Genomic DNA, 19,408 nt, shown 5'->3' on the forward strand with positions numbered 1-19,408 from the left:
AGCTGGATGCAGTTACAGAGTAGGGTTTGAACAGCTTGCACAATCTTTAGGAGTGTAAGATTTAGCGGTTTTAGGTGATGGTGAGTGTGAAATGGAAGAGACGCTTGTCTTACAAAGGGCAAGACATGTGTACCTGTCTTACTGAACACTTGCAAACAATTTGTCAAGTTTTCAGTGGTGCTTATTTAAGAACCGTGTGATTCATTCTCGGGGGTGGCCAAACAGAAGAAGAGGTGTTCACAGCACAAGTTTTAGGAGCATTTGATGATATTGCCAGGAACTGGCCAGTAGTGTGTCCTCAGGGCTGCATTTTGGAGCCAGCTCTCTTCAGTGTTTTTTAAACAATCTGGATGCAGAAGTCAAATGCATACTAAGCAAGTTTGCAGATGATACTAAATTAAAAGGAGCTGTGGACTCCCTCAGACATAAAGAGGCCTTGCAGAAAGATCTTGATAGACCAGAAGGAGGGGCAGGCGCTGAGCTCTGCTCTCTGGGACAGAGACAGGACCTGAGGGAACGGCATGGAGCTGGGACAAGGGAGGGTCAGGCTGGGGGTTAGGGAAAGGGTCTGCACCCAGAGGGTGGTCGGGCACTGGAACAGGCTGCCCAGGGCAGTAGTCACAGCACCGAGCTGCTGGAGTTCAAGAAGCCTTTGGGTAATGCTCTCAGACACATGGTCTGGTTTTTGGGTGGTCCTGAGTGGAGCCAGGAGTTGGACTCAACGTAGGTCCCTTCACCTCAGGATTCTGTTTTGCTCATGTGCCCTGGACAGAGTCAGAAGAAGCACAGTGCCAGGCACGGCCTTTGCCCCACCAGAGACCTGTCCCACCAGTGGGTGCTGTGTGAGGGGGCATGCCTTTGCTTCTCCAGCAGCTCCCAGTGGGGACATGTCCCATGCCCTTCCCCACATATCTATTCTGCCATTGGCAACTTTGCTCTGTCCCAACAGAATGAAATTGAGCTGATTGTTGTCAGTTTTACTGTTACCCACGTAGTTCTGCATAACAACCAGGAGCTGACAGGAACTGTCAGTTTTTACTGTGAGCAGCAAAGGCACTGAAGCTGTCTATCCACCGACACAGGACAACAGTGCATTGGATTTCACTTTAGCTTCTTTGTCACGAGGGCTAGAAACTGGGATTATTGCTTTGTGCAGTGAAACCAGGCACAGATTAATGATGATTTCGGCAGAAAACCCCCTGTTCACTCTGAGCAAATAGTTTTAGCCGTTTTTCTTTTTTCTCCACATACAAACAAACAAGTGCAAGTAGGACAGATATCTAAATATATCTGAGAATATAAAAATGCTTGTTTTCTTTAGCAGGCTTGCATACTTGTATAGTTGAGACCACAAGCCTTTCACTCATGAAGGTGAATAAAGAGAACTGTTAGCATATAGGGTATGCCAATTACTGTTTTAAATAGATTTATTAGTCCTGTTTCTGTAATGTCTGGGGGATGTTGGGGTATTTATGCTGGTACGAGTATTGCGGATGTGTTTATACTGAAAAGACTGATTTTGTTTGGTTCATCTGAAATTACTTAGAATGATTCAAATGCACTGTTACTCATACAGCTTCTGACACTGAGAGGAGGGTGTCACTACTTTGTAGCAATTTATTTTGAAATGATAAGTAGATGTTTGTCTTGTACAGTGTTCAGGTTGTGAGTTGGCTTGTGTGTCAGCATTATGGGGCTTGCTGCCAGCCTTGCAAGGTGAAATAGTTTGCTAATTTCCTTAAATGTTTTCAGTGATGCCCAGAGTAGCAGTTAGTCGCTTGTTCTATTGATCTGTCCTCCCTTAAGTGGCTCCTGGTTAAGAGAGGCTTTTTATGATCGTCTGCTGTGTGACTTGAGATGTTTTTTGTCAGCCAGAACGTGCCAGTTGCCAGCAGCTGGAGTCTGTGTGCTTGTATGAAATAATTTATTCATGCAGGATAATGCTCCTTAACATTTAACAGGTAATGAACGTGACATAAATTTCCTTCTTGCTTTTAATTTTTCCCTTTCCTCTTCTAATGTGCAAACAGCCAGCTCTGGTACTCTAAATAATAAGTAATTTTTGGCCATCTGTCAAAAGGAAATTTCAATACAAATTTAAATTAATGGTGCCTGAAATTTTTTATAGCTCCTCTAAAAGCCTCTAATGTGCAGAAAATTCTGAATCTGCTGGTAGTAATTAGTGTAGCATGTAATGAGGATATGGGCAACATTATACAGCCCCAGTGTAACGTTTTGATATGGTAGCAAAATTTTGATTTATACAAGGTTGTGCCTGGGTTTAATTGTGAGAGACACTTTAAAGTGTTTTCTTGCTGATACAGATTATTAAGCAGGGCAGATTTTAGAATAGCTCGTAAAGTGTAAATTTACGCTTTAGTGTATGATTCAGATAACGAAGGTATCCTGCCCATCGGTATAGAGGAGCTTGACTGAGGTGTCCCATTTCCCCTCGCCATTTCGTGCTACCACTTCCTGTGTCTTTGATTTGGCAGGCAGTTTTCTTCGTGAAACTTGTTTCCAGTTATGCTCACCGTGACCCTCCCCGTAGTTCTGCCCATAGAAAATGCTATGCTGGAGCAGCTGGAAATGCTGCTCTCAGTTCCTCAGCACAGAGAGGAATGAGCAGCGTGTGGGTGAGGAAGAGAAGAGCTGGGCTGGTAACACCTTTTGCATGCAAGATTTTACGGGTTCTTTGGAGGTTGTGGCAGGCAAGTTGTTCATGTCACCGGTGAGCACTGAAGCCAAGATCAGAGGCTGCAGCCATGGAGTAAGGCAGGCTGGCATCAAAAGGCTGTTTGTTTTCAGACACAGTCCCATTTCTGTTTGTATCACTCTTCTAAACATGACACTTTCTGCCTGATAAGAGAGCCCGGCCTTGCATCCTTCCCAGCACCTCCCTGGAGCAAGCAGTTCACTGCTGAAAACGAGTAGGGACCTTCCAGATAACATGAGATTGTCCAGGAGCTATTCCTAAATAATAGATCACCATCTGCACAGCAAGTTCGGTGGAGGAGGATGGCTTTGGGAACTCTCTGATTTTGTGTCAGATTCAGTCCTCCAAATCCTCTGCAAAGTTCGAAGTGAGGAAGAGCTCGAGATGCAGTAAACTGGGTCATGGGTCTGCTCTTCAAGGCAGAGGAGAGGGGAGGGAAGGGCAACAAGGGGCTGTGCTGACAGTGTAGTGGTGGCTTAAGGGGTCTGACAGAATAATACGTGTTTTGACACAAAGACAAACAAGCAGCTCCACAGTTAAAACATGTGGCTTTTCTGAGAAGACCTGATGTTTTCCCTTTTTAATGCAGTAAGCTTTTTTTTTTTTTTTTTTTTTTTTTTTACTGACTAGTAAATAAATAAAATATGATTCTGCAGTGCTGCAGTGTGCCCTTGCTTTCTATTTGCACCCTGCAAGGATTTTTCCACCTCTTATGAGGACTGCTGAGTCAGGAGACATGTCATTCTTCCTGGCCCTGCTCCTCACCCACTGTCTTTGGGACAAATTTGACAAAAGTTTCTCTGGTCCGTAACAAAGCCCCTTCTGTAAAAATTACCCTCTGAAGAAGCTTAAGGAAGCATTTTGTGTGTGATGGTGTCATCTAGCAGACAGTAATCAAGTGGTAGCAGTCTCTTTCCATGGCGTTGGCTGATACACCCGGACTAAAGGAAGCTCCCAGCTGCTTGCCAAGCTTTTGGTCTGTCACAGCCAGTGATGTCCCTTACCAACATATTCAAGAATTTCAAAGTCTTTCAAATCACTGCCCTGTACATGGGACTAAACTTTTGCAACTTTTTTTGTTGTTAATCCATTTCTGTTCTTTATACCCATGTGGTGTATCTTTCCTTATTCCTTTTTTTTTCTTTTTCTTTTTTTCATTTGAATTGTAAATTATTTAGGGCCAGGCCATACCTGTAGTACGATATGCCAACATGGTGGAAACTGTTCATTTCTATGAGTTCATCTCAGTCACAATAAGTCAATAATTAAAAGCTGCTATCTTGTGGCTGGAATAAAATAGCCTATTTGAGATCCCTCTGGAAAAGAAAAAAAAAAAAAAAAAGGTTTACATGAAAGGATAATTTTAGTTTCTGAAATAACAAATCAAATGCAGATTGGAGATGCATTTCTGTCCAACATGTTAGTGAACTAGAAGTCTGTCAGTGCAAATTCAAGTGGGTTTAGCAGTAAGATTACTTTTTCCTTAATCTGTGAGAAGGCTAATAATTATACATGTGGCAAATACAGAGAAAGGGGACTCGTTGGTGTGAGTCTCGTGTTCCATTTACATTTCTGGTGGCAGGTGCTCCAGTGCTTGCTAAAACCTGAGCCTGTCTCAATTTAGCTTCTCTGTTAGCCGCTATTAAGTGTTTAGACCTCTGTTCACTTAGTATGTAAGTAAGAGTAAGCTGCTTACTCCTGCAGCTGTTATTTGATACTTGTAATGCTTCTGAAAAGAACAAGGTAGTTTAAAATAAAAAAGACCGACATATATGATTAGAATTCTGGATATTACTAAATGTAATCGCATTGCTTGGACTTTGTTCTTCCACTGGTGGAAGAACACCACAAACTGATGTGATGTACTGCAGTAGACTTCATCTTAATTGTTCCTCCAGTGATATGAGTCTCCTGCCAAACACCATTGCATTCAGTTTGTATTTAACGAGCCAAAGAAACATAGTTATCTGTTACATGCCTAAAGAAAGTTAGAGAATTTATTTCCTGATCATTTCATTTTGCCACTTTAATACCACTCAGCTGAAAAGCTCTTCACAGGCTTGTAAAAATCAAAACATGTTTCGTATTCGTGTCGTGGCTTCTGCGTGAGCCTTTCTCTGTACGGAAACAAGGCGTTGCTTGTATTTTGCTTTCTGTAATGATGAAGTGGTAATTTTTGAGCTGAACACGTTTGAACTAAACTTTGCTCCACAAGAGTTGTGTTTTGATCTTCATGGGCGTTTTGAGGGTAGCATTATCAAAATATAATGAGTAACTTCTGTTGGCTTGCGATACAATAATTTGTTCAGTATTAATTGATATCTGCCTCTGGGCATGTAAGCTGTGCTGAATGTAACAGGTGCTCTAATTCCAGAAAATGTGTTGTAATTGTTTGTATGTGGAACAGATGAATAAATATCTGTAGGGCATAGCTGGTCCTCAGGTGGTGAACGTGAATGGATTAATGATGTGATTGGGTGAGACATGCTTGTTTGTTGCAGTCTCGTCCAGTAACTGTCTGCTGAAGCAGAACAAATATTAATTAGCAGGGTCCTGTTTGTTGTCTTGGTCTATCCTATGGAGTTGATTTTTTGGCATTGCCCTTTTTTTTTTTTTTTCTTAATAACCTTTTCATAGTTAGACTTGTAGCATGTCATTCAAGTCTGTGGTTTTTAACAGATTTTAAAACACAAAACTGAACCTCAGGTATGTCTCTCTCTCTTTTTTTTTTTTTTAACTAAATTTTACATTCCTTTCTTTCATTCAGTGTCACATCATTTGCCTTTTTAATGAGGTCATCTGGGAATTTTAATTTAGTGAAGAGCATTCGTATGAAAGTAACAGCATGTACTCTACTATCAAAGAATTAGTTGATTCTGCCATGTCTGATGTCTTCACTTCCTTTACCCAATGTTTTTTTTTTTCTTCTTCTGTATATAAACTATGCTGGCCTCTTTGCTCGTGCCTGTTACGGCAGGGTGACTCTTACTCAGTGGTGTGCCCACATTTGGATGAGCTCCTGCAGCGCTTCTCACTATCAAACTTTATTTTGCCACTTGGTGATTTAGGGTAACTCAAATGTTCTCTCTCCAGATGCTCTCTTCACCCAGGAGGCAAACACTTACATGGGCTGTAATTTCTAACCTGAGCAGTCATGTCTAATTATTTCCATGGCAACAGACTGTGATGTTGATAATACAAGATTATGACTTCACATTGTAGAGTAGGAAGAGGAAGTTTGCTGGGGTGAGGAGGTGGGTGGAAAGGTCTTCTCCAGCGCAAAGTCTTTGACAGTGTAATAGCTAGGAGGAAAGAAGCAGAGGAAGGAGATGGATTTATTTATTGTCTTTTTTTGAAGTCCTCATTATAATGTAAGTGTGCAATTAAAATCATACCCCGAATGCTGGCATTCGTGTTTACACCAGTTTTCTCAGGGTGAACGTGTCTGGAATGAAGCACATGTTTGCAGGTTCGGATAAAGAGGTGTTAGCCTAAGGGATAGGAGAAGATACGTAATATTCATCAACTTTTACTGAAGCGGGACACAAACTAGGTGGCTGCTTTATGTGCTTATGCCAGCACTGTGACAGGTTTTCTCTCTGCATTGAGCACTAATCGCCTATTTTAATTTTGAGTTGTAATTAAGACCTTTGCATCCAAGGTATTTGAGACATCCCTTATTTTAATGTGTATCAATGGATTCATTGGGCATTCTAATTATCTACTAGAGGGAGAAGAGGAAAAGAGATTACCTTGTGGAGTCAGCAACATGGGCAAAACGCACTGCAACTTTCCATCCCCTGCCTGAAGTCGCCGAGTGCCAGTAGCAGGTTAATGCTGGTGTTACACGGCTCTTGCTGTCTCTTCCCCCGCGCTGGGAAAGAAGTAAATTCCCAGTCAGAGTGTTTTTGGTTTCTGAGGCTGATTTTAGAAGAAGCTGGAGGAAATGAGTGGTCTGACTGATTCCTAAGTTGTTATGAAAGATTGTTGAGTGCATCATGAATTGCAAAGTTTTAGATGTGTTTTTGAGCAATTACGCTGGCCAGCGGGAATCAGCCATTGAGGAGAATTTGCAGGAAAGTTACACTGGGCCTCCTGCCTCTCTCTGGTACACTTCTAATTGAGTCGAATAATTAATTAAATATCTAAAGCTCGATTAGCCTATTCTGCATGACGATTTGAAAAGTTTTGTGTTTTCTTGAGCGACATTTGGCCTTTTGAAGAACAAAAATTGGAAATGCTAATGTTTTTTCAGCCAACTAAGGGAAGAAAATAAAAATGTCTCCATAGCAACAAAGCTTCTTTCTAGATGGTTTCCTAAGATATGCCTGAACCAGAAGCAGATGTCTGATTTGAGAATCTTGCCTCCTTCAATGTAAACAAATAACTTCTAGGCAGGTGTTGGAAATAATATGGAAATCCTATTAAGGGGCCCTGGGTTCCTGTCACTCAGGAAACCCTAGCCACAAAAGGGTTGGTTGTCTGAATAAAGGCGGCAGAGTAAATTCTCATTAGGCTTTAGCTTTTCCCAGGAAATGATTGTCTCTGCGTGCTCTTTCTCCCGCGAACCTGAATGTAAGCCGCTTCGGCCACTGATCCCCTCCGCCGCCCTCGCCTCCTCGCTCTGCTCTGCGGCTGGATTAGCGCCTCGTGCGCGCTGCTGCTGCTGCTGATGCCGGTGCTGCGAGAGTCGTGACAGTCGCGATCGCGGCCCCGTCGCCGGCCGGAGCGAGGGGAGGACGGGGAAGGGGCGGGGAGGCGGCGGAGCAGCGGCTCCTTTCGGGCGGGTTTGCGATCCAAAAACGAGACGGCGAGGTTTCCCTCACTGTGTCGGGGAAACTGGTGCGCTCCCCCCCCCTTTTTTTTTTTCCTTCTTTTTTTTTTCCTTTCTTCTTTTCCCCTCCGTACCGCTGCCGAAGCGGCTGCTGTCATGCTGGTGCGGCCCGCGGGACGGCTCCCGGCCGGGGTGGGCACCGGGGACGGGCTTTATGCGGGATGGGGCTTTGCAGGCTGCAAGCGGGGATCGCTCCCTGCCCTTCCTCCCTCCCTCCCCGTCCCTTCCCCGTCTCCGCGTCCCGGGGCGCACTTGATGAAGCCAATGAGGTGCCCGCCGGTGGTCTCCCGTCGCCCTGGTAACAGACCGCGGGGCACCCTGTGTGTGAAACGTATGCACATCTGTGAAGTAACCTTTTTTTTTTTTTTTTTTTTTTTTTTTAAGCTTGTTACTCCCTCAGCGCCGGGGGACCCGGGGTCGCCCCGCTCCGTCCCCGCGGTGCCGTCGGGGCGCTGTTGGCTCGCTTCTGGCCCCGCCGTCCCCTGGCTTCGCTGGGAAAACACCAGACCCGAGCGGGGGGAGGCTGGAAACAAGCTCAGCGCTGGCAGGGGGCGGCATGGACTTAATGAAGTGCTGGGAGCCAAACGCTGCCCCAGCCGGCTGATGTGCTCGGGTCGCCCCGCTCTCCGAGCTGCGGGCTTTCAGCAATGAGCGCCCAGGCGCGCTGTGTTTGCACCCCGTGCCCCGGCCTCTCGAGGGACAGCTGGGGGAGTTTCCCCATCGCCTGGGGCGGGGAAGGGAAGGGTTTGGGAACGCCGCCTTCCTCCCCTGATTCTGGGGGGTGGGGGGGCGGAAGGGCTCTGCGCTCGTCCTCCGCGGGTCCGAGTGGGTGTCGGCACGGGTTTTGGCGAGCCCGGCGGGATCCCGAGCCCTTCGCTCGTTTTGTTTCAGTAACGAGCGGCCAGGCGATGCGGAGGTCACTGCTGGAGTTTGAAAGCCAGCGCTGACCTCAATAAACGCAGCCTCCCCTTGCGATGCTGCAGCGCCGGGCGTTAGGAAAGCACCGTAATTGGCTTGAAGTAATTATAATTGCGCCTTCGCTTGCCTTGTTTCTCCCTGATGTTTGCTGAATTTCTTTTTGTTGATGCCACAGGTCTGTCGCACCTCAGTTTCAGGGCTGCTTTTAAAAACACCAAACTGCAATTTATTGTGGCCCTGCAGGAAACAAATGTTATGTTTTTCCTCCCCTGCTTGGAGAAGGAGTTCCTTTCAATTCTTTCACCTGCAAATATTTTGTGGTGAGCTTTGCTGTCCCATAGTGGGGGAAAAAAAAAAAAAAAAGTGAGAGGAATTCTGGAAAACGTCTGAATAATGTGAAAATAAGCCTTTTAAAATCAATTACCAGTAAACCTTGTGGGGAGAGAGAAACCTTTTTTCTGCCATTCCCTTGAAGTAAGGTGTCTTTCCAAGTGCCCTGTCACTATGCATAATTGGTGTTAGAGTAGGAAAGGCACCCTGCTTTCAGCATAAAGACAGCCTGTCCAGGGTCAGTTTGGTGCCTTTGTAAAAAGCACTGTATGCTCACCACCTAGGCAGCCTGAAAGCTTTATATCACACCGCGGGGTATTTGAACGCAATTAAGCACTTAGCAGACCTTCTGTGGGACTCTTGTGTGCTTCATGAAAGTTTTCTGGTAGCTGTGTTGTCTCCAGCCATGGCACAGGCTGGAATTGCCGTTTTGGGTCCCTTCTTCCTGCTCCGTAGGATAGGAAGGGGGGGAAATTTGGTGTAATGTTGTCACTCCCTCTCTCTCTCCCCAGTTCTCTTTAGAGTATGTAGCACCAAACAGTGCAGTCTTTTCTCCAGTTCGTGCAAGCTGAAACTTGTTTGATGCCAAGTGTTTTTTGTGCTGTAGTACCTCTCCTTTGTGCCTTTGGTCCCCATGGTCCCTAAACAATTTTACAAATATTGCTAATCAACTGAACCAATGAAGGTGCTGCTGTTAGGACTACTGATAAACAAACCTAGTGTTGCAAATAGTGCTAGTTTGATTTATAGTAGTAAATGTAACTGAAGTTGCCCACCAAGTGGAGTAGGGCTGGAATGCCTACAAACAGCTGCGGCGATCACAAAGTGACATAGCCGCATCTACGTACTAGATGAGTGTTTCATAATTGTTTTGGACAGGAATGGGATGAAATTTTTTTTGACTGAAAAAGGTTTTTATGTTGACAACACAGAACTCCAGAGATTGTTACAGTGCAATCACTCTAAAACTGTTTTACAAACAAAATATGTTACAGATTTTAATTATAAAAACAAAAATATGTGCTTTAATTTGACATACAGACAGAATTTCTCTTGCTGTTTTGCTAAGTCTTAAAACTGCCAGGGATTCTCTTTGGAATACTAGATATTCAGCATGCACGACTGCTACTGTGAATGTCAAAAATAAAATATTTATAAATGTATTTGATAGTGTGTTCTGGCCCAAAGTATGTATCCGTCCAACACTACACTGTGATGTATATGTAAACTGGTCGTAGATGAAGCAGTTGCTCTTATCTAGGCTTAGTGGTGCCAAACGTAAGATTAAATCAAAATAAGCACCAATACTTGTTAACTAACATTTTCTTGAAGTTTAAAAACAGTATGTTAATGCAGTTATGTGGTTATGGCCAAAGCCAACATAACCAAGGAAATGCATGTTCTGAAGGTGGCTGTTCCCTGCGCTGAAGAGACAACTGAGGGAAAAAATGAAATACCACTTAAACATTCTGCCTTGTAACACTGGTTTACGCTGCTCTTTGAAAGTGTAAATATGAACCCTCGTGAAACCTCTGGAGAAAAGCACATGAACATTTGCCTGATAACTGAGGAGAAAGAAACACTGAGGTGGGTGATTAGGAAGAGATCAAATGAGCAGTGGAGAGAGAGATGTGGGAATAAACGCACGTTGCCTGTGTCCACCTTACTAATGGCTGTGCTTATTTTTATTCACGTATTACATATTCTCTGGAGAGGGCTCTTTTACAATTTACACTTGAAAAAAGAGGAAGAAAAATTGTAGGCAGCAGCCTTGATTACGCCGTATTAAGATCAGGCAACTAATAGACTGATGTGTACCTAACACTTGTATTTTAAAAACTTGTTTGCTTTCTATACAGTAACACCAGAAACAACGCATAGGAAGTCATTAATCCTCTGAACACTATGCTTTACAGGATCATAGGTTGCCATTGTCCTCTGCTGTGTCAGAATTTGCTTTATGTTTCCTTTTCTCCTGTCGGACATCTGGTAGTTCCTGGGAAATATTTGAAGAGCCATCATTTAGTAGTTTACGGGGAAAGCCTTGAATAATTCAGACAACAAATGATTAGGCAAGCACTTGTCTACCTAACTGAATTATTCTGCATGTTTGCTGAAGCAGTAAAGCAGGAGAACAGCATTTCCTTCTCTGGAGGGTTTACAGTGGTAGTATTGACCCACCTAGTTATTGGGTTTCAGCCTTTTGTTGACACTGTTGTAAATGAAAGCAGCCTGGACAGGCACTGAGCAGCTGGGCTGGATAATTGTGAAGGATTCATGCTTGTTGCTGTTACCCCCAGTGTTTGTAGTGGGTTGTTTGCTTTGACTTTTGTTGAACTGTTGACAAAAGCATTAGATACAAATGGGAACAAATAAAGTGTTGAGATGCCAGGAGGGCTTGGCAGTAATGGTGGTTTTCATTCTGACTTAAATGGGGAATGTCGACACTTATCAGGATGGGAAATGGAAGGTGTGTTCAGCGTTTGTGTGCTCCCCCCTCCCCTTCTGCTTCCTTTACTCCCTGCTAAATATGTTTTGGCAAACACAGGTGAATAAAAACAGAGCAGAGGCAATTTCACCATCGCCTTAACTCTTTGGCACCACATTTCTGAAGCTCTTTCTGACTGTGGATGTCTTGCTGGGCAAATCCAGTTCCTGGCATGAAAGGATTAAGTATAAAAAGGGATGGGGAAAAAAAAAAAAAGGAAAGAAAAGGAGGGGGAGGTAGAAGGGGTAGAGTTGGGAAAAGAGGGGATTAAATAGAGCAGTATACACTGAAGTAGTATAGCCAGCAAAATTGAAGTCATTTACTGGAACGCTTTTAATTTGGTTTAAACAAAATACTCTTTTGTATATTCAAATGGGGAGTAGCTCAGCTGTTGTGAAGCCAGAAAATTAATGGTATTTTTAGTGAAATAGCAAAAGCATGTCAACAACATAGCTGAGGATGATAATGTTGGCATTTTATTCATGAGGAATTATCAATGCAGGTTACTGGACAACATAGTGTGACTGGAATGATTGAGCACAGGGGGGAAGCGGCTGTCCTTCTGTAAGATGATTTCATTTTGCATTTAGTCTTTCAGGAAGAGAGGAAGGAGAGCGAAAGGAAGCATTTAAAAATACGTGTCTAAGAGGCCTATCCTTGTGGTTTCTGGCTCCCAGAGTCTAACCTTTTTACCTCTGTCTGACTCACGGTTTTGCCACTTCTTTTTTTGTCAGCTGTCCTTTCTTTTCAAGTCTTTCATGACGGATGGCAGAAAATAGAGGGAGAAGAATAGAGTTACTTTAGGATATCTTTGCTGAAAAGGCCGTTTCGGCCCTGGAAGAGGTGCAAGTTCATTCTAGCTGTCTCTGGCTCTGAGCTTTGTGCCTGCGCATTGTTTGCATGGGACCCTTAATGCATTTAATGCATTGTGAAATATGGTTACCTTGGCTGGTCATGGAGGAAGTTAATGTATGATCTGGAAGGTCTTACCACTTAGCAGGAGAGATGCTTCATATTTGTTATTGCAGCTACAGTTTTCTTGTAACAATCAACCTCTGAGTATTGTGCAGGTCAACTGGAAAGTGGCAAATAGAGTTCACAGGGGTGAAGATGCCACTATGATGAGAGCAGAAAATGCAGTTTTTTACAGCTGTCTGAAGGCACACGAAGGTCTTCCTTGCTTCTGCTGCAGTGTGCGTGCCCAGTGGTATTTGAGGCACCCTGATGGTTTGGAGCACCAAAGTTGTCGTATGCAGGTATTTTTTGTTGCCTGCCTTCGTGCAGCTTCAAGTTGTCCTAAAACCAAATGCCGTAGTAGCAAGGTAATCGTGGCATTTATGGACCCACTTTGAGCAATCATCCATGAGTGTTTTCTTTATTCCCCTTTGTTATGGTTGCCATATTGTTCCAAGCCTCTTCACAGCAACAAAAGGAGGGAAGCACAAAAAGAGATAAGGAAGAAATTGCCTTTTACTGCTGCCATTGCTGAGTGTTTTTTTTTTTTTTTTTGTAACTTGCAGTGTGTTTGTTGTGCCAAACCAGAGCCCTGTGGACGTCAGCAAGGAGCGTTTTGCCCAGATGTTAAATACTGTGGGATCAGGGCCTGAATTTGTTATTAATCCTACAAATATTAAAAGAAAGTGAAGAAATATCAAGCTATTTCCAGCAGGCATGTACTGGGAGTGGTGTTACTGTAAATATCAGCTTGTGCATGATGAATCCCCAATTCTTTTTGTCTCTCTCTTTAGGGAATACCCTTAAGAATTCACAGGGGGCTAAAGAAATTCTCATAGCAAATTTCAACCCTGAATGAAGGAAAAGTGAGAAATCTCTGAAAAATAGAGACTTAAAGCCCAATCAAAACAAATATATCCCATAATCATCTCTGCACAGCATTTGGGAAATCCAGTTTTGAGTCATCTAAATTATGCGAGAATTCAGAAGAAATAACTCATGAATGTTCTACAGCATTGCCTGGGTGCTTTTTAATCAAGCTTGGATAGTTTTCTGATTTCATGTGAAATGCACTTTCCCCTGTACTTGGTTACAGAGAGTTAGCTCTTTGGGCTAATCTGCTTTGCTCACGGACCTGTAAGAATGGCCCCAAGCTGTGCTTTACCAGGAGAAAGCACAAGTTTTGGGAAGCCAAGACCTGGAAGCAGGAAAGTGCTTCTGGAAAGAATTTGCATCGGAGTAACAATAGTTGTGAATGATTACAGCAGCAAGAAGAAGGGAGATGAGTGGTGTACTACATAGGTTGAGAATGGATTTGGACTCACCCAAATTACAAAGTGATTATGCGTTACAGTGCAAGATTTTTTTCATAGACTGGCATCAGACAGTAAGAAAGCGGAGTGCCAGCATCCAGATAGAAATAAGAGCAGAGTTGGGAGAGGACATTAAAAATAGAGCATAGGAAAGTGTAAAATAATGAGACAGAATAAGAATAACAGAGAGATGACGCCCTAAATCAGTGATGCACAAGCCTTCAGCACAGAAGGTCTTTATTGGCAAGTTGCCATAAGCCAGTGGGCTGCACCTATTTTGCATATAATTTACATTGGATTTTAATCAGATAAGCACACACCCTGTTTGTTTGTTTGTTTTTTATATTTATGGAGTGCTGTAATTGCAAACACTGTGTAGCAGAAAGCAGGATATGGCTGCATACTTAGTAGGCTATAGTAAAACAAGTGATGATGGGAAGACTGGCTCTGCGAAATCAGAGAGGTTCATCTGACATCTGGCTGTCTTTGAGATGGCCTTATGCATTTTGAAGTACAGATCTGAGTTTATTAGGCAGCTGCAGGTTTGGCTTTGTTCACATTTCAAATGCATAAGTTTAATTTGAGAAAAATCATTTCAAAGACAAGCCTGCAGATAGCAGATTTCCTGGTTAATTCTGTTACCCATGGGTAATTCAGAAAACAAACAAACTACAACAACAACAACAAACAAAATCATCAACAATAATAATAATAAAAAAACAATTTCTGAAATGTTGTTCTTTGGTACTTAGTTACTTCTCAGATGTAGCGGTTTTAGCCTCTCTGAGTTCTGCTGATGGCAGACTTATAAACAATGCAGAAGTGTTTCCTCTTTTACATTTCATATGTCTGTGTGATATGGATTTATGCAAATTAAGACAAGGCTAAAATTACTATTTGTAGACATATTAGTTGCTGGAGTATAGCCACTCTGTTACAGTATTTGGATTGCTGTGATTGTATTTTTGCTGATTCAAGGAATATTTTTTTCTTCCCCACCCTTATTTGTCCATTTCAGTCTCAGGTACTTAATGGATCCATCCCCATAATACTGAAGTACCTCCAAATCTTCAACACATTAATCCTCTCACCAACCCTATAAAGAAAAGAAAGGCTCTCTAGGCTTCTGAAATTATCCCTATCTTATAGATAATGAACTGAGACATGAAGAGGCTTAATTGACTTCACACAATCAGATAAAAGAGCAGACTACTGAACCTACATTTCCCAAATATAAACACGATTTTTGATCCTTCCTCCCTTTCAATCTCTCAGTGCATTTGAGTCCTATTCAGGGCAAATGTATAGATGATGCTTTCTGATGGTAGCTCTTGTGGGTTAAGTTTGCCAGCTCAGTCCTTCAGGGCTAATACCTGTTTCAGCCGAGTACTTAGTCTCCGTACATTTTTTCAGAGGAGAAGCTTTAGCTGAACTCTCATCCTTCCTCAGGGTTTGATCACATTGCTGTTTTTGTGTGGAGCAGATCCGTCTGTAGTGCTGGGGGCTGTAGATGTGGCAGAATCAGGGGAACCCCCTTGCACTGCTGGGAGAGCCACAGCACGGGGAGCACGCCTGCCACGTCCCCCTCACCTAACCCACCCACTCAGCAGTCGATCACCATGCCGTGCAGCATGCCACTGAGACCCGCGGCTAACGTGGGGTGCTGAGGGGCTCCTAGGCGCTCCCCCGTGTCCTCTGGCATGTATGCAGAGGGAGCAGCCCCACAGGTGGGTATGGGAATGTGATTTTTGGCGGTAGTGAAAGCGCTCTGTGGGGAGATGGTGTAGGCAGAGAAGAAGGATTTCCATCTGCGGGCTGGAGCTCTGGATACAATTACGCCTGCTGTGAAAGAGCTTGTTACACTTTCTCACTGTAAGGGCTCCATCTGGTGCTCTAGGTGTCTTTAAATGGAAATTTACTTTTACTGTCAAAACTAAAGTCTGCGTGCAACGCATAGTCTGACGATCTCACTGGCCACAACAATGCTAAAAGCCCTTCCCTAACTTCCACCCAGTAATGTGGAAATCGAGGGGAATGGACTCAGCGCTTTCAGCATCTGTCCCCTAATTACAGGAAGCACTAATGAAAATTCAAGATTTTCTCTAACCTAGGGGAGGATGTAGCTGTGTCTAGGAATAAGCAAGGTGGTGTTTCAAGGAAGCAGAGTACACTCTTGATCAGGCAGCCCAGATGTCGGTCAGTAACAGCAGTGTGACTTATAATTCAGCTTCTTAAATTCTAGTGAGAGACTTGCTGGCAGTTCTCTGTGCACACGGTGAAAAGACCCCACTCACTCATCAGGACAAGCGTGCCCTACATTGATGTCAAATTTGAATCTGATGTGTGCAGAGATCATCATAATAATAGTCAAGTCTTGCACTGGGAGACAGGTTGCTAGCAATGCTGACTTCTGCCTCAAAAAGTCACGGTCTTGGCAGCTACTAAGGAGAACAAATGCACTGACAAACTGCTGCAATCTGGGATCTAATAACACTTCCCAACTGAGAAACCCATTTTGCAAATTAGAGGCAGGCATCCTAATACACCTCCCCAACCCTTTTTCTTGCCTTCTCACCATCTAGCTGCTTGGAGTCTCATCTGGATCCGTCTTAATAGCTAAAACAGTCCCTGACTGTGCATAAAATCAAGCCACTTGCTTAGGTGTCCAGTAACATGTAGGTGTAAGCTTTTTACCTACTCCACAGCAAACTGAAAAAAGTTTATCTTTGCTGTTGCATTAGGAGAGTGAATGGTGGGTAGAGGAAATTTCCTGTATTGAAGGTAGCTTGAGGAAGCTTTCTCTTAACACTGACTCGTTGTTTTATAGCATTGCTTGGGCCTTTGATCTCCATGTTCTTAATTGGCTCACAGGGTGGTTATTTACAGTCAACAAGGAAAGTACCTTGAACTTGTCATTTTAATAAACTTGTTACAAGCCAGCTTTTCTATAAGCATCCCAAACGGAAATAAACACTTTCTTTTTGTTTTCTAAATAAATTTTAAAAATGGTTTCCTAGACAACCTTGATGAAATGTCAACTTCTTTGCAGATCTAAAGCCACACCATAGGTATTGTCTCCATCCCTGCTGGGTAATTTGTACACTGCAATACTTTGTTTGGAAACATGCCTGTTGTTCTTTAAAATGTACTTAATGCTAGATTAGAGAACACAAGATTCCCGCCCCCTCCCCCCCCCGTATTTCTACCAGCTCATTTCTAAACCATTTAAAATAAAGAGCTTGAGCATGTATGGTATTTAAAAAACCTTTCACATGATGTTTTTAAAACAGATCAATTTCAGCATTAAAATGTTAGGAATTCAGCCAAGGAAAATTCAACTCAGGATTGTATAGCTATAATGATAATGTATTATACTCATCTTCCTTGAAAATGATTGTAACAGTAGAGTTGAACCTAGTGAATTACATAATTTAAGGAGTGTTTGCCAGGATGCTGTTTTAGGGGGATTACTGTAGCCTTCCCTTAACAAAAGCAAAGGGGAAGATGGATCTTACTATGAAGAACTTAAATGAGAGAGAACAGTCTTCACAAATTATCTGAGATAACTCATTTGAATTGAACAGAAGGTCATATGTGTGCATGCCAGTTATCACACTTAACTACTTGGCAGAGTGTGTAGGGAGTACAAGAGGGAGATTTTTGCTTTTCCTCTCCTATAACCTGAATTAAAAATGTATTGGCTGCTCATTGCTGACATCAAAACATTTCCAGCTAGCCTGAAGTTAGTATTTGATTGTGCTTTTAACGTTTTAAAAAATTAACAGCATGACCTGTCTAATATAAATAATGAAAAGACCAGAAAAATAAAAGCTACTGCTGCTTCTCTTGGCAAAGCTCTAGGATGTTCAGGAGCTGTAATGCATCTAAAAATCTGGCAGAAGGACTGTGTGTTTTATTTTCTCAGTCTTCAAAGTAGGTGTTGTACATATAATGTGCTATTATATACTGATGTAACTGCTTTAAGGCTGACTGCAGGATCTGTGTTCCTAACACTCTTCTATCTGTTCCACTTACCATAATCCTTGATTTGAAAAATAAGTTTGGGCACAATTATTTTTGCAACCAGCTGAGGTCCTGAGTCAGGGTAGCACACAGTAGGCATCCAAAGTTCAGCACATATGTACATTCTTCTGATTTCTTTATCTGCCTTGTGACTTCTCGGAGATCAAAGTGTGTGCCTCAAATCTGGCAACTCCTTGAGTGTTTTCCTGAATAGGAAATAGGATAATTTCCTGAACAAGGGTCTCGGGAACACGAGTAGGTGAGTGTAAATGAAGTGAGGCAAAGATACTGGTCTTGGATGTTATGTGGGCAGGGAGGTGAATGGTAGTGCTCAAAGATTTCTTTCTGGAAAATATTTTTTTAGATGTTTGAGAAAATGCTTTTCTTCAGAATCACCATGAACTGCAATTTTCCAATACTTCGTAGCACCCAAACATGTTTTATTTACCTGCACTGGTTGGATAATGAATTCTGTTTTCATGGAGGAGTAGCAGTGGCTCTGGTTTCCTCAGTCATGGAGGAGACTAGAAAAGGCTGAAGTATATTTGGTCTTCAAAAGCAACATAAGATCTGACACAGGAAGAGATGAGTGAGCAAATTGCCAGTCTCTGATTTAATATCCAAGATAAACATGAATGCTTTGCTGCTGATTGAAGCAATGTGGAAGTAAACATAATGTTTCTATTGAAATATAGGGTGCTTTTTATAATCTTGGTATCCTCCATAACTTCCTATCAAATCAGGAAAAAATAGGATTAAAAATAAGGGGAAGAGATGGATCAAGTTAGGAAGTGTGGAAAAAGATCGTTAGTATTTGAAGCCTTCGAAGTATTCAGTAAAAACAATCATTTGCATTGTTTTCTTGTCATCTCCTAGGTCATCTCTGCAGCAAAGCAACTTTTGAGACAGGCAGAAAGAAAAAAAAAAAAAAAAAAGAACATGTTTTCCTCTGAAGAATTTATATGTATGGATACATTGGAAAGGAACAGAAATATGAAAATGCAAATTGATGCTTTTGCCATGGATATAACCTGTGTTAGATGTAACCAAAAGTAAAAATGTGGGGCACTGGGGCAAAGTATCTGATCTGAATGTCTGCTGAAAGCAGCTAAATGGAATGTCCCACGAGACTGCCTTCAGACATGATCTCTGTGGTTTTACAGCAACAAAAAAGGCTAATTAGTGCCAGGTTATATCCTTCCGGTCAAAGTGAAGAATTAGATAGGGGACGTAAATCCCTGGAGAAAGTTGTTAGGACCTGTCACATGAAAAGTGAATCCACTTAGCTATCCCCAGAGAAGGTAAACCTTAAAATCTGGTTGTTATTACTTTAACATGGAAAATTTGGGGGGGTGTATGTGTGTGTATTTTTACCTCCTGACCTCTGTTGCTAGTACTGACGATATTTTTTATAACCCCCGTGGCTTGAGCCACTGCGGGGAAGTGTTCGTGTTCAGCTTGGCTCAGTGCCGTACAGTCCATTTTAATTACTGTGCAAAGTGAAAGGATAACAGTTTTACTTTTGTACTCAGCCTGAGAAAAGGGCCAGCTGTTCTTCAGAGGGATTTCTTGATTCTTATAGATATTTTTTTAACGAAGTATAAAGCATACTGACATAGGCCTTTAATGGATACCATAAAACATTCCGTCTTTAGTGTTTTCTTACTGTTCTAAAACTAACCAAATTACCATGTGTGCTCTGTTTAGATTCAGCTGCTATGGAAATGTAATTAGTGTTAATATTCTGGAGATATGTTGGATGTTGGGAATTTTCTGTGTGCATCCGTCACCGGCTTTTGAAGAATGCTCACAGAGCGCCGCTGCTTTTCCTC

The 19,408-nt window shown here is 42.6% G+C and overlaps 1 protein-coding gene across 1 annotated transcript in view; it reads left to right on the forward strand.

The window, feature by feature from the left end:
- Window positions 1–19,408, forward strand: part of LOC311221113 (transducin-like enhancer protein 4) — a 97,135-nt gene that overhangs the window by 54,937 nt on the left and 22,790 nt on the right. The gene's annotated exons all lie outside the window — the stretch shown is intronic.

Source organism: Netta rufina, assembly GCF_964035555.1.
Source record: "Netta rufina genome assembly, chromosome: Z".
Classification (NCBI taxonomy): domain Eukaryota; kingdom Metazoa; phylum Chordata; class Aves; order Anseriformes; family Anatidae; genus Netta; species Netta rufina.